The sequence below is a fragment of the Limulus polyphemus genome, unplaced genomic scaffold, assembly GCF_000517525.1.
Source record: "Limulus polyphemus unplaced genomic scaffold, Limulus_polyphemus-2.1.2 Scaffold2062, whole genome shotgun sequence".
Taxonomy (NCBI): Eukaryota; Metazoa; Arthropoda; class Merostomata; order Xiphosura; family Limulidae; genus Limulus; species Limulus polyphemus.
Window position 1 is genome coordinate 182,847 of NW_013667672.1, and position 16,718 is coordinate 199,564.

A 16,718-nucleotide genomic window follows, 5' to 3' on the forward strand; every position below is an offset into this window, starting at 1 on the left:
TAGACAATACAATTTTTTTGGGGATTTCAAAATAATGTACTGAAACATAAAAAGTAATAAGATGAAATCTGGAACAAATATAAATATCGTAATAATTTCTTATAAATACCATTTCCTAATGTAATTTTCCAAGATATTAAAGATCATAATGCAAAAAAACTAAATTTATTAAAAGTAAGAGGCTTTATGTTTCTTAAACTACGTACATTTATCAAAGTTTTTATGAACTTTTGAACATATTCGTTCACTAGTTCTATTGTTGAAATGAAATATAGCAAGACTGGCATTGCCTACTAAGAAAGTTAGTAGCTGGTAGTCATCAGGTTAATATAAGTTTAACATACCAGCAAATGTACAACATTTCAACAAGGTTTTGTCATCATCAGGTCTCCAAGCATTATTAGTCTCAAAGTGGGTTCCTCGTCATCAAATTTGAGTCAGGGAGGAGATGATAACATCAAAGATGATGTTGTCATAGTTACATAATTTATTACCAGATGACATGTATATTGCTGCTGAACTGCCATGACAACACAGAACCACAGAGGGTTGAAATTTTAGTTTGATATACGAAAACAAAGACCAGAATGATGTCATATACAATAACGAACAAGATACGAGAGGGTTGAAATTTTAGTTTGATACCAGACAGACACCTATGAGTAACAGATATACGAAAACAAAGACCAGAATGATGTCATATACAATAATGAACAAGATACGAGTTTCAACATGGTTATAAATTGGTTTAAATCACAAATTTATTAGTTAATTAAATTTCCTAATCACTTATATGTAAATCATCCTCGAAATGACGATATCATGCATTAATTAAAATTTAATTTTTAACTAGTTTGATTTTTATGTTTGCCAGAATATTTCATTTTACACATGATACTGTTCAGTTTTATAAGGGTGGACACTATATTTCCAGATATGATCAATGTCTGGATGTAATTAACATTATTTAACTACTGTCTGTAGAATTTTAACAAATGTGTTGTTATCAACTATTTAAATGAGATCATAACTTACATTTTGCTACATAATAAATGTTATCAATACTATAGAATAGTAACACTTACTGTTTATTTTCATAAATCTTTGAGGACTGAACTTTCTTTTACTGTAGGTACATGTTCAAAAACACTAATAGAGTAGATGTTCAACTGAAATAACATTGGCTATGATTCACTTGACTTAGAATAACTTTTCATGTGTGAAATGTATGAAATTTAATTATACTATAACGTTTAATCACAATTTTAAACATATCATGTTTCAAAAATGTTTTAAACAGTGTTATTATATATTAGACAAAGATTTCAAATACTGTTTGCTGGTATCGTTCACAAAGGATAGTTTCAATTTATCTAGCAGCAGCAATAGGTTTATTTTATGATACTTTTTAATCAAAGATGGGACAAATGTTTCGTTTACATAAACATTTCCATGAGGATTTATTACTCTGACAATCAGTATCATAACAATTACACAGAACATACTATTTGTCTAACATATCTTGGGGAACACCAATCACCATGTTGGCATCCCCCCTTTTTCAAAAATAATTTCCTATGTATTATGTTGCATCTGGGTGTTATTATTAACCATGTGTATGCACACATGAGCACCTTTTTGTGAGCAAAAAACCACATAGAAAGGAAATGTAACTGCCATAGCTCGATGAGGAAAGAACCTCAAAACCTGAAATTTTGCACCAATACTAAGTGGACCCTGAAAGTGTGCACCTAGGTATTATTGTTTATCTTATCCACGTGCATGGGCGCATCATTTTAGTGAAAAACCACATAGAAGAAAAGTAGTTACTTATACTACAAATAAAAATCACAGACAGACAGAAGTGCACATATGTATGCCTATGTACGCATGACTGCCATAGCCCCAAAAAGAATCTACAAACGTGAAATTTTGCACCTTTACTAAATATACCCTAAGGGATTGCACCTGGTATATTATATATCTTCATGCATGTGCGTATGCATCTTTTTATGCATGTCTGGGTATGTGTGACCATAACTTCAAGAGGAAAGAACCTAGAAACCTGAACTTTTACACGTATACTAAGTAGACCATGATGGTTTGCACCTGGGTATTATTACTTATCTACAGGCATGCATGAATGCGTGTGAGCATCATTTTATGTGAAAAAACACATAGAAAAGAAATGTGCTCACCATAGCTCCAAGAGGAAAGAACTTAGAAACCTGAAATTTTGCACCTCACTAGGTGGCCCCTGAGCATGCGTACCTGGGTATTATTACTTATCTTAATCACATGCATGCATGCATCTTTTTGATGAGACAAGCTAGCAAAAACCACATAGAGAAAACATTTTACTTACATAAGAACATCTAATATATATACGTTTTGTTAACATTCCTACAATGGCTTTTATTGCTAGCAACAAAAGTATAACCTAATATTGTTGTTAGTCTATGTACTGAAAGTATAAAATGTATAAACTATAAAACTGGAACAATATTTGTTGATTTCTTAATTTAGAATCTCTGTAGATCAAACAGGTTTGTTTTTTATTAAAAACATTGGTGATATAAACGTAAAATACCTTAATTCAGGAATGATTTAGTTTAAAATCCAGCGTGACGTGACATGCACTGGCTTTTATATAGGTTAGATAACGTGATGTATAGTAGAACCTATAATTATCTATAACATGGTCATCTAGAATATATCAATCTAATAACCCATCCTTAGCCAGGTACTTTCGCTAGTCTATAATAATAAATGGGCGGGTATGTATGTGACCACCATAACTCCAAGAGGAAAGAACCTAGAAACCTGAAATTTTGCACACATACTAAGTAGACCCCTGACAGTGCGCACCTGAGTATTATTACTTATCCATGTGCATGCACGTCTTTTTAACGAGAAAACTGGCGATAAAAAACACATAGAAAAGAAGTGTGACTGCTATTGCTCCAAGTGAAAAGAACCTAGACACCTTAAATTTTGCACCCATACTGAGGGTGTTCACCTGGGTATTACTTATCTTATTCACATGATTGTGCGATGCACATCTTTTCAATGTGACAAGAGTTTGACTACCTTAGCTCCAATGGGAAAGAATGCAGACACCTGAAATTTTGCACCCTTACTAAGTGGATCATGAGGGTGGGCACCTGGATATTATTACTTATCTGCATGTGTGTATAATGAGGCAAGCTAGAGAAACAACATATAGAAATGAAGTGATTCCTTATATTACAAATAGAAATCACAGACAGTCAAACAGACACGCACGCATGGGCCCATCTTTTTATGAGGCAAGCCAGTGAAAAACGACATAGAAAAGAAGTGAGACTATGGTTACCAAGACTTTGATTTATGAATGAAATTCTCTGATGTACTATCTAGTCCAGAATAATCAACAACATCAGTAGGAATTTTACAGTGTACCAACAATATCTTCTTAGTTGCCAAGTCAAGGAATATTATTTTTCTCAACAATAGCAGAATCGACTTTTTGTGTAACAGTGATAGTTTTTTTTCTTCAAAAACACTGATTATACTGTTCCTTTTAACAATAGCGGTACTACATTTCTGGTGTATCGGTGACACTTCCTTAGCTATTTAATAATGACTATAGTTTTTCCTAATAACATTCAGTATGAATTTTTGATTTATCAATGGCATTTTAGTTTTGGTTACCAAATCAGTGAACACTGTTTTTCTCAACATTGTGATGGGGTAAACAATTTGATCATTCAGAATCTATACTGTCTCAATAATTGTATCAAACATTAGTTAATGTTGTATTTCCTTATATTACAAATAGAAATCACAGATAGAAACATACGGACATGCGTATGCGCATCTTTCTAATGAGGCATTCTAGCAAAAAACCATATAGAAAAGAAGTGGTTCCTTATATAACAACTTATAATATATAGAAAAGCCAGTGTGTTTTGTTAACAATGCATTCAAACAATGGCTTTTATGTCACGTTGCCTATCAATAATAGTATAACCTAATACTGTTGTTATGAGGGTACGTGCTGAAGGAATATAAGGAAATGTATAAACTACAAAATTGAAAAAAAATATTTGTTGTTTTCTAATTTAGAGACTCCATTAATTAAAGAGGTTTGTTTTTATTATTTAAGTTTAAAATTGGAAGGCAAGTCAGAGGGAAGGTTACCTTTATAAACAGGGCACATCCAATAAAAGAGCAACAAAAGTATATAGGTTATACTTTTATGCTAAAATGGGTTAAGAATACACACACTGACATAGCAATCTAGAATAAATCAACCTAATAACTATAACTGGTAATTTAAACCAATTAATTACAGTCATGTTGAGACCCATTTCATGCGTGTGATTGTATATGACATCATGGCAGTCTTTGTTTCCATACAACTATTATGTCATAGCAATCTGTCTGGTATCAAACTATTATTTCAATCTCTTTGGAACTATGACGTCATGGCCACCAATCATGGCGGTATTGCAACGTGTCACTAACAATGCCCTCTCTGGTGACGATATATGATGCTATAGGGGTCTGTCATGGCGACCTAGCAACACGTTCTCTGTTGACAAATTATGGAATTATAACATCATCGTCTCTGATGGCATCACCCCCCACCCCAAAGTCCGACACATGCATGGCGTTCTCTAGCGGTGTTCTCTCACGATTTATCCCTAGCAATGTTCAAGAGTCTGCTTTGTGAGAGTATGCATGAACCACATGTACATGTTACTTATAGCTGCAGAGAAACCTGGTTATTGAGAAACATTTTCTAGTTGTTTATAGCATCATCTCTATGTAATATATCACATATCTAATGTAAGTATTCATATATATCGATAAGTTGTTTCATATTTCTGTCTATTTACTTGTCTTCTAGAATGGTGCCCTCGAAAAACAGCTTGTATCTTTACTGCTGCCTGGTTCTTGACTATGTCGTCTGGTTCTTGCGTTACCTAGATTATTGAAAATGTTCCATGAAATACGAAAAATAAGATAAAATAATTCCTTTTTTGGTTTGATCATATGTATAGGCTTTATTTTTAATACAATAATCAGAATAATAGTCATGATATTAAGAATTTTGATTTCTAAGCCAAAATAAAAACCTATGTCTGGATGACATAACATTGATAAGCTATAAGATATCGCATCTTACGTGTCAACATTAGAGGACGCTCTATAAATGGTCAACACTCTGTTTAATCAAAAGCTTATTTTTGTCAAGTTAAGACTTAGAATCAAGTGTTAATATCAAATAAGAACCAGTGTATCCTAACCCATTTATTTCCATTTTTGGCAAAATAATTCATTGGTACACCAACTGCAGCAGCCCCTGCTATGGCTAATGGTAATGCAGAACCATCTAATAACAGGTTCCTTTCACGGTCGTAGATATCATTCTCTGACACGGCTTCCTCTTCTTTGCTATTCATTCCGCCAAGGACATAAACACAGGACCCTGAAAGATTGAAGAATAGAGCCAATGATCAAGTATAGCTTTCATGCCAGTTACATAGCTTCCTATTTCTTAAAAAAAAAAAAAATTTGCTATTCTTCATAAAAGCTGAAGTAGTAGAAACTAATCATCTGTAAATTCTATTATTCACCTAAAACAAGTTTTATAAAAAAAAGTGAAATCGCATGTATAAATGAATTACATTTTATTAGTTTTCCTTATAGTAGAGTTAGAATTAGATGGTTTGTAACAAAGGTACAGAAACACTTCTGATGTACTTTTAACAATGCATTTTTATTGCTTATTTGTTTTTAACACAGTCTAGAATTAATCCGAAACGCTATGATTATACTACCTGCTTTAGCTATTGCCACAGCGTGTTTAGGTGTTGACAATGACAACTTAGTTTCCCAGAGACACTTTCTTGGACTGTAAACATCTACGGTATCAATACTGTCTAGCTGCCCGGATTCTTGAAGACCTGATAAACCTCCCCAGATCCATACTTCTTTCTTCACAGTAATAGCGGCACAGAAAGCACGGCGCTGTAGTAATGGCGGTTTTTTGTACCAGCTATGATAGATGAATCATTAGATGTAAATTAAGTGTATATGAAATAACACTGACGCCCAGTGCTCTGGCAAATAAAGATAATGTCAGATCTTAAATCAAAAATAGATACTTAATCAACATCGAAGTAAAACAATAAAACTATGGTTTAAGACGCAATGCAAATAAAGTAAATACACATTCACCATATTCTGTAAGTTTTAAATACTTTCTAACAAGTGTGTTTAACTCTTTCTCCCCAGGTAGGTTAAAGTGCACGTGTCACAACGTATTGGAGCGTTATTTTCAAAATTTTATTAAATAACATTTTTACTATTTACATCGATGAAATTGGCATCAAAACGTAGTTTATAATTTAAATTTTGATGTTATATATGTTTTAATTTCTTAATTTAAAATCAAATGTAAAGAAAAAAATATTAAATATCGATTTTGTGTGTCACATAACATGTCCAGTTGTCTTATTGTTCAGTTGCCATTTTATTATGCCACCATAAGTATAAGTAGCTAACGAATAACAAACTCGAATTTGAAATACAGACAAGCTAAATATAAAATAAGAAGCTCCTTCCTCTATGATTTGCTGAGACAGCAATATTTTTGGCGAGTCTACTAGAGTGGCTCCTTCCACTGCATCAATCTTTTGAAAGATCTTATCAAGTCCCACCTACTACTAATTAGCTTATAACCAATAAAAATAACATTTTCACCACTACTAACTCTGACAGTGGTTTATAAATAGCTTGAAGGAGAAAATAATTTTGCCAAAACCATTGCTCTAAACAAGAATGAAATTTTTTTTAACCCGCATACAGTTTATTTAGAGACCCAACTAAATTACATGGATTTTGAGTGTACTAGTACAGTAATTTGATAACTTTTGGTCTTCAAAAATTCATATTTGAAGTCTAAAAAAATTAGTATTTCTACCCCCTCCACCCATAAGAATAAACGAGGCTCACATCAAGGCTTAGCACGAACGATGCACGAGCGCGGTTGCATAATCGAAATCTTTGTTTGTCAGTGTATTTCTCATTTACTTTCTAAGTGTGATGAAACTGAGAGAGGGTAGTATCATTTGTAAGAATGTGCTCAAATAGCACCTTCATATACTTATGCTGTAAAATTCCACACACATAAAATGGGCGACCATAGTACTGAAACACCTGCTATGTAATTGGATAAGCCTGGCTCAGAACCTACAATGTTTATTGGATAAGCCCAACTCTGAACCATATAATAAATATTTTTACACATTCTAATTGCAATTTTATTACCCTGGGAAGGTCCTGTTGAAAGTGTTGTAGGAACTATAAACTGCTATATCCCATATTGTGTTCTTGGAGCAAGGGGAATGTCACCTCACTGAATACGCGTGCGTTTTTGCTCTCTAGAGATTCGCATTATGGTTGTACGTAAAAACTGTCTTATAACAGGGACGGTGAATTATTGGTTTTTTGTCAGCGGGTTTGTAATTTGTCGGTGACAGTAAAATAAACACAGAAAATATATAGGATATGTTTAGCAGTGGAAACGTCAGGGGAAGAACTCTGAAACTTCATGATCAATAATGAAGAAAACGGAAACAGCTGATCATTATATTTCTGATTTTACAATTTTTCTTTCCATTCTACTTCAATGAGTTGTCTACAGGCTGAAGAATCAAATAATAAATGTAATAACAGGTAAAATATAACGTTTTATTGAAAAAAAGTATATATGTATTTATGAGGTTTCATAGGTTGTGCAAATGAAATTCAAGATTTTTTAAAATGAAAATCACTTTGCACTCAGACTAGTTAAAAAAAAAGAATCAATATTTTCACGGACAAATATAAGTAAAAATACTTCATTACAAAATCTGATACAAAGGCTTCTAATGTTTACTATAAGTCTACAAATGGTTATGAGCTCGGTCCCAGCGACCTAGCCCCCGTGTCGAAAGGGTTAAACTCGTATGTCATAGATTTAGACTAGTAAACAACTTATGAATATACCTATCTTCTACAGGATCATAACACAATACATGATCAACAACTATAGACGAATTTTTATTTGTTTTTGAATTAGTCACTCCTCCAGCAACATAAACAAGACCTTCTAGGTAGGTCGCACCACAACCCATCAGCGGTTCAGGCATTGGCTTGACCATTGTCCACTGATCAAAATCGGGTTCGTATACTTCTACACTGGAGAGTATTCTGAAATGTAGACATAAATTATGATTTACAGGTCTGAAGATGGAGAAAAATTGTCCAAATTTTCGGAAGTTAGCGAACTAGTACTAAAAGATCACAGCTGGCATTACACTAAAAGAACACAATGGGAAAAGGTATGTTTTCAGTTTCGAACATATAAAGATTTTATTTCTATAATTTAGTAAACATCTTTGAGCTTTACTTGTTTAACTTTATCAGTGTTTACTTTTGCACTCAACACTCTAATACTACTTTATTATAGCTACTTGTGAAGTTACATCTCAAATCCATGAAATATTCAAAATGTTTTATTTGTTTTATCTCACAAGCACGGTATAGCAAATGGCTAATAATCTGATGAAATAAATCATTAACTATTAATACAACAATATCAACTAAGTCGTAACTATGTGCTGATGTGATATTTGTTTTAACCAATAAATGCTATTTTATTGTAGTACAGACGTACTCTCCACTGTCATTTTTTCCACCAACAATAAAGATCCTTCCCTCTACTACAACGGCTGCATGACATGCTCTTGCATGAAACATATCTGCCCTTCTTCTCCATCTTTTAGAACGTATCGTCAATTGGAAAACAGTTGCTGTTGGTTGCATTTCTCCATTTACAATCTCAAGAGGATTGTAACCACCTGCATGTATTATTATAAAACTGCATATCAGTTACAGCCGGATCATTGTTTTGTCAAATTACACGAGACACGAAAGTATAAATATATTTATATAAGAAATATACACATATATAAAATCTACAATGACGCTACTGAACATGGTAAAAACTACAGGAGGTTTACCAAACAAAATATAGGAGGTTTTTAAATATGGTTTAATTTAAGTAACTGATTATTTTGTCCATTTGTGTACAATTTCTCATTTTTTAGTTTCTGCTAATTCATTGCCAACTAGTCCCTGAGACTCTTATTTAGCCCATATTTAAAAAATATAGAATTTTGGGCATGTTCAGATTAATGCCACTAAAACAGTAACGTTTAAGTTTAGTGGATACAAGATACACACCTACCTGTTTCTCTTCGTGCTGTTCTCTATTTTAAAAACACAAAAACTACGTGACTGAGAAAACATGCATGGAGGATACATATGAAAAATATAAACCAATCATAATTAACACTACTGATTCTTGCTTTTATGGCATTTAAGTTCACAAACATAATGTGACTGAGAAAAAAATGCATATGGATTTAGCTTTTCATGCAAATTGCACAAAGGCCTATATCTGAGCCTGTCTGTAATTTTGAGCTGATAAACAAGAGAGAAGATAGATAGTCAACAGCACCCATTGGCAATGCCTGCAGTACTCTTTCGTGAATGAAAAGTGGGATTTGACCATTACTCTTACATAACAGAAACACTGCCTTAAAGTGCAGAGCAAGTTCTTTTGAGTAATGCATCACGAACCATGAACCCCTAAATTTATAGTTCGAGCACACTAACCACTGGGCCATACCCAGCCAAAAATACATATGGAATATATACAAAAATACAAAATAATAAACATTATTATTTTTTGTTCTTCTTTTTCAAACATACTAGCCTAATAACTGAAATGACTTTTACTTGCATTAAGAGCAGACTGAGAGCAGCTCTGTAATTAGTATTCCAGACTGTATAGCTAAGGTTCTGTGATTTAAGTCCAACTACCATCATATAAAAAAAAAGTATATTTCATTCCCACAGCAACAGCTTCATTGCCACTTGGAAATATGTCTCAGTGGAGGTGCCAGTACGTTTTCTATTCTGAACATTGAATGTAAGTAATTACTCTCTTGAAACTGATTTACGATGTAACTCTTTATCAGCTTTATCTACATCTGTTGCAAAATATTCCTCAGCAACACCAAGTTTTTTTGGCTTAAGACATTTAACACAAGTTCTGAATACGAAAAAGTTGAATTTTGGTTCAAAACTTGTATCTTTTTTTTAAAAATAGTCAAGAATCAGGCTTTCAGACACTTGCACATTGAAATCAGAAATAGAAATCATCAGTGAATGTGAGTAGTTACTCCATCTGTTTGCCACCAAAATAATGCCTCCTCAATGGGATTACACAACTGTTACATAATAGACAAAGGGTATTGCGTGAGGGTTGAATAACTATTGCATAATATGCAAGTTATGGCGTCACCCAAGGGGTACATAACTGTTATACCATAGGCGCCAGAGGGCGATGATATACACGAAGTGGCACTAGAAAGCACGTTACTAAGAGTCATAGTTCCATGAAGTGGCACCAGAGGGAGCAGCTATCTAAAGAGAGGGATGATATCATAGATTGATACCAGAGGATCTGTTACTATAGAGGGCAATGTTACCAAGGTTCTATAGGCGGATGGTGTTAATAAGGTTCTATAAGCGGATGGTCTTACTAAGGCTCTATAGGCTGATCTTCTTACTAGGCATATTGTGTGTGTTTTAATAGGGCAGTTGGTGTTTCTATTGACAAATATTGTTACTATACTTCCATAGGGTTACATACAGATTTTAAATTGTCTCAACTTATTTTTTATAGGTTTTATTTCTATATTTAACTATATTACATGTGTTTTACAAAGGTAGATGATGTTTCTATAAATGGACAGACTCACTATACTTCTGTAGAACTGCATAATGATTTCAATTCGTCTCACCATATGTTTATGGTTTTCATTTATATACTACATGTGTTTTACAAAGGTAGATGATGTTAATAGATGGATCATGTTACTAAGGTTCTATAACCAGATGGTAAACTGTGTTAATAGGGTTAGTACTTCTATGGCGGATGATGTTTCTATAAATGGGTATTTCAATAGGATGATGAGCTCATTGTAGGGTGTTTCAATATGCAGTTATATCATCAACATTTTAGTCTAGATTTAATTATATGTCCTAAAAATTTGATTTCCATTTGCTACTGTTTGTGATATAAAAAAACATTAATTTATATCATTGTAACTTTCTCTGGTGGTCCAATGATAACACCAAAGCATAGGATTCGATCCCTGTGGTGGCACAGTGCAAATAGCCCATTGTGCTGACTTGCGCTTAATAACAAAACAAAACAAACAAACGAAATCCTTGCAACTTACCGAAAACATAGATACGTCCATGTATATACACTATCGCATGGTAATTACGAGGTTCTGTCATTGTACCAAAATATGCCCACGTATCTTTCATTGTTTGATAGCAGAACATTGCTCCACCTTTAAGAACGAAATGTGCAAAACCTATGTTACTCTTATAATTCAACTGTTTAAACAGAACTTTCCAAATAAGAAGGCGTATGGTTACTATTTCTTGACAAACTATAAAAGTGTTTATTAGTACGAAACTCAATCCTTTCTGTTTAAAAGTGTCCAAAATACTAGCCTGGTTGTAATCACACGAAATATCTTCCAAAGGACAGAATATAAGAATAAAAAAAATTATACAACTCTCAAATAAAATTGTAAAATAACTTATTGGTAATTAAGAATTGCAATGATACAAGATAATTTTCTTTATTTCAGATACTATATCACAGTAATATAACTGGTATTTACAGCAGTTGTCTTGTGTATCACTAAAACTGTTATATACGATAGCCCTAATTGATGTTAGTAACTTCTATGCAATAAAAAGTAAATCGATTGAAACTCGAATTTAAAAATTTTTTTAACAATATTGAACAAATATTGGAAGTGACTTCTTTTAGTTTAAATATGTTAAATAAAATATTCTACATGGAGTTACAAAGTTATGAAACATAGAACACTGACCGAGTATTTCACAATGACCTATAGTTCCTCAGAAATAAATAAAGGTTTTGCTAGAATACTAGTAACATGGTTGCAAATAATTTTGTAACAACGTATATTAAACTTATTTTGCAAATCACTATTTGAAAGTCTATTTCTGTTTAGGACTCAGAGGTCACGAAAACTTAACACTTAAGAATATAATACACAGCGACTTACCTGTTAAATAATCTTTGGGCTTCAAGGGATTAATCCCACCAGTACATAAGACCACGGGACTCTGATCATTACCAAGCTGAGTCACTAGAGGCATGTCAGGTGTGAACTGTGTATATGACTTCCAGTGACGAATTAGGCTAAGTCTAAATTACATTTGTGAGAAAATATTTACCGAAATTTAATATTAATTATATTCTATATGAACTAGTTACATCTAGGTTTTATTCAAAATTATATCATGGATGAATTAAGCCACGCTTAACGTCCTCTTTTTGTTTTTCACAAATCAAGACAATAGAAACCAATTAAACATTCCAGCAAATAAAAAGAAGTTAATGTCCCTATAAAATTACACTATTCTGGTCTATCAAACACACACAGTTAAATAGTTCATTAATAGTTTGCTATAGTTTGAAATATGAGACTTGAAACATCTTATAAAACAAAACCAATATTCTCTTATAAACTGTAATGGAATATATTGTGGTAAATGTTAAGTAAAATCATTAATTTCTTATTATTCAGTGAACAAATAATCAAAGAATAATTGGCATTTATAGCTGTTTTACATATCACAAAGCAGTTCATTGTTATGTAGATCAGGCATTTGATGATTGTTCATTCCTACTATCCTTTGTTTTGTGCGATAACTAAGAATAAATACTAGAGGTGCTGTTATCATTGTAATCAAATGAGACATAGCAAGATCATTTGAACAATATGCACCCAAAAATGTATACGTATTTTTAATAAGTTATACCACATAAGTTATACATGACTTTCACCCACGTGATAGTATGACGTCAGCTATAGTTTAAACCTCAATATTGCAGCTCTAAGCATGGACGAGGTAGTATTAAATTAATCTACGGTTACAAGTAAAATCACTTATATCTACCTCATATAGTAAAAAAAATTAAATAAATATATAAGAAGCAACCATATTGCTAAGTTAAAACATGCTGGAATATTTACATTGTGTGTAACACTTGATAAGTGCCACGCCAATCAGTTGCCAGACTTTAATATCCAGACAAATACAATTATTTCATTAAAAGCCCATCCCAACATACTGTGGAGTCACTGAAGGCTTGATCGGATGCAAGTCTTTTACTGCTGGCTATGTTGAATAGGAAATCCCAATAAAGGACAGATTCTTCATTCAATCCTTTCTCTCTATATTTCATTTTGTACTATGTACAAGATTACCCTGAATACAAAAAAAACTAAATCAATTATATATAATACATTTTTAAGTGCAACCATTCCTGGACAAGTATCTACCCCTAGTGTGAACCCGGATACAGCTTGTTGTCACAAAAAGAAATGCGTCACCTGCCAATATGTTAACACCACAACATCCATATCTGGCCTCAATGGAAAACTTCAAATACAACAATCATTCACTTGCATTTCAACAAGTCTGATATACCGTGTATGCCGTAAAAAGTGCAACATGCTATACGGTGTTCAAACGGGTCGCCGCTTAGGTAATCGTTCATGTGAACATCTCTCTTATATAAGAAATAATGACGCTACAAAACCCACATGGTAGAAACTTTAATAACCCTTCACACTGAATATCCGACTTCTCCATACTTGGACTCACATTTGCTCCATCCACTGTAATACAAAGAGAAAGCCTGGAAAAACGTTTGATTTTTAGATTAGGCACTGTTAATCAGCAACCCAACATTTAGGGCAAAAAAATTAAATATTATCTTGTAGATTTAAAACAAAATTGAAGATCGTATGATGATAATGACGTTTTGCTTTCTTATAAGTTAAACTAAAATATACTAAAAATAAAATAGAAGTCCAATTGATCCTTCGAGTCACTAATTGTTACTGCGTTAAACCAATTCTCGTAAATCTACAAAAAAAAAAGAAAATATTATGCTTCCTATAACAAAAACTTGTATAATTGGTATCTTCAGTATGTTCTAACAAAGGATTTTTCGTAATAATTCCCAAGCATAGTTTTGCGCAATTTTTTTACTTATTTTTCACAGGCGTTGATAGGGTGCGAATGCACTTCTGTGTCAATAGCAGAATCTGTTTAAGAAAGCAAGGAACGATTAAAAAAAATCTTAAAGCTCTTATACCAGCTGTGAGAAACATAGTCTCAAATGTGGATTTTTTTGTAAAAACTGAAGCCATTGTTATCTGTTCCTTACAATTTCGGAAAGCAATGCTTGTTTAATAAAGACAAAACATACTACAGAACTTAAAAAATGGATGAAAAGTGAGGAATTTCCATTCCAGTACAGCCTCAGTCAATGAGAACATTGTTCATATAAAAGGTACATCAATCCAATCACTGTAATGAGTTTTCTCTTTGTCAAACAAAATAAAAACTTATTTAACGTCTACGTATCATACCCAACAGAGATTTTTTTAAGTGTTTAACTAGCTTACCATCTATTTAAGATTTATATATTTATATTATAGTTTTTCCGGATGACTGACAATCGTTCTTTAGGGTTACATGAAATATCGAAGAGAAAAGGTATTACTTATCTAAATAATACTATTTTGTCAAATGGAAAAGATTAAACGTGATATGTGTGTATAAGTTATACAAAAGATTTGCGCAACCCCATTTCTTGTGCATCTTGATTAAGAATTCCAAACTATGAAAAATGCTATCGCAGTTTATGCGCGAGTGTAACCCCACTTCAAGAACTGGTTTAAAGGTACTTGTTTTTCTACTATCATGCTTGTTATTGCTACTGATATTTTTTACAGACAATCAAGCCATTGGCTGCTGATTCACCGTGTAAGGTACGGTCTACCTCAGGCAGTTGAATGCAAGTGCGCTGTATACAGTGTACGGCTCGTAAAAATTCTACGCGCGTTTAACCCGATGACTACCGGCTACTAACTTTTTTAGTAGGCAGTGCAAGTCTGGCTATATTTCATTCCAACAATAAAACTAGTGGACGAATATTTTCGAAAATTCATAAATACTTTGAAAAATGTAGGTAGTTTAAGAAACATAAAGCCTATTACTTTTAATGAATTTAGTTTTTTTTGCATTATGATATTTAATATCTTGGAAAATTACATTAGGAAATCGTATTTATAAGAAATGATTACAATATTTATATCTGCAACAGATTTGAACTTATTACTTTTAATGTTTTAGTACATTATTTTGAAATCCCCCAAAAATTGTATCCTCCATAAAATGCAAATTTTATCTATTTTGAATTTTTTTAATAATCACGTATACTTCTTATGGTTTCAAGTAATATACAGACCCGTAAATAATATTTGTAAATAAACCTAAACAATAAATGAGTATTTTTATTTTTAACTAAGATTTCATGTTTATATATGTACATAAAAACATTTTAATTTTGTTTCATAAATATATTTTTATTTCAAATTTATGTTTATGTTTCATTGCAGTCGTACTTTTGTGTTTATTGTGCCGAATAAACCGTGGGGTCAGCAGCGTGAACTTTGTACGTTGTCCTTAAACTATCTCACCCTTTTTGGTGGTCACTCTCGTTCAACCGAGCGCGAGCTCATGCGCATTTGAACGTTACTGTAGATATGATAGTAAGAGACCTTTTCGGTACTGGAATATCATTTCTTTGAAATTTCAAACAAGTTTATTTCAACATATGTCCGTGTATGTTGTTTCAGAATAGAGACAAAATTAATTGCCACTACTAACAAATGTATGTAACAGTTTATAGTACAGGTGGTTTCAATAAACACCACCTGAGCCTGAACCCTTGTTACTTGATACATCCTGTTAGAAGAGATTACCAAACGATACAGACACCATAAATTATAAAGAAAATACTTTACGGTACTTAAAAGATTAGTTCTGGTCACATTCCTCTCATTATAGGCAAGATTTATGTTGGAATGCGAAACTTAAGTACTTCAATGTATTGAGACCCCCAACTGTGAGAATGCCATAGCTTCCCTGTATTATTTAGTGTTTAGCCTGTTTCACAACCAACATATGTGATTTATTGTTGTCACTTGTACACTGAGTTTGAACCATTTGCAAAATATCAGAATAAACTATATAAATATATATATCAGTCAGACTGTTTTAATTCTAATGCAATAACCACAGAAGTGTGGGTCTTACTACAAAGCAAAGATTGTAAGAAGAAAAAATATAAAACTTTTATGTGGTACTGGTACTAGCAGTATTACGTACAAATCACACAAGTTTATCATTCTAAATACTGAATCATATTATTATTATTATGAATTAAATATAAAATTATGCTGTATTATTGAACTTAAAACTACAAATTTAAATTCAAATGAATATAAAAAATCACTAACTCTTTCAGTTCAAAGTCCTAAGTTTAATTCATGTAAAGACTTTGCACTCGCCACTCGATAACTCTTAACCCTAACAATCGTGGATCAACATCTTTCCTGAAAAATATAATTGTGGATCAACTTCTTTCCTAAAAAAGTTTTCTATTTTGAGATAATTTGTCAATATAATGATTAATATAAATA

General features: G+C 32.5%; 1 pseudogene; it reads right to left on the minus strand.

Annotated features, from left to right (window-relative positions):
• The window catches only part of LOC106465823, a 48,509-nt pseudogene that overhangs the window by 16,648 nt on the left and 15,143 nt on the right, over window positions 1–16,718 (minus strand).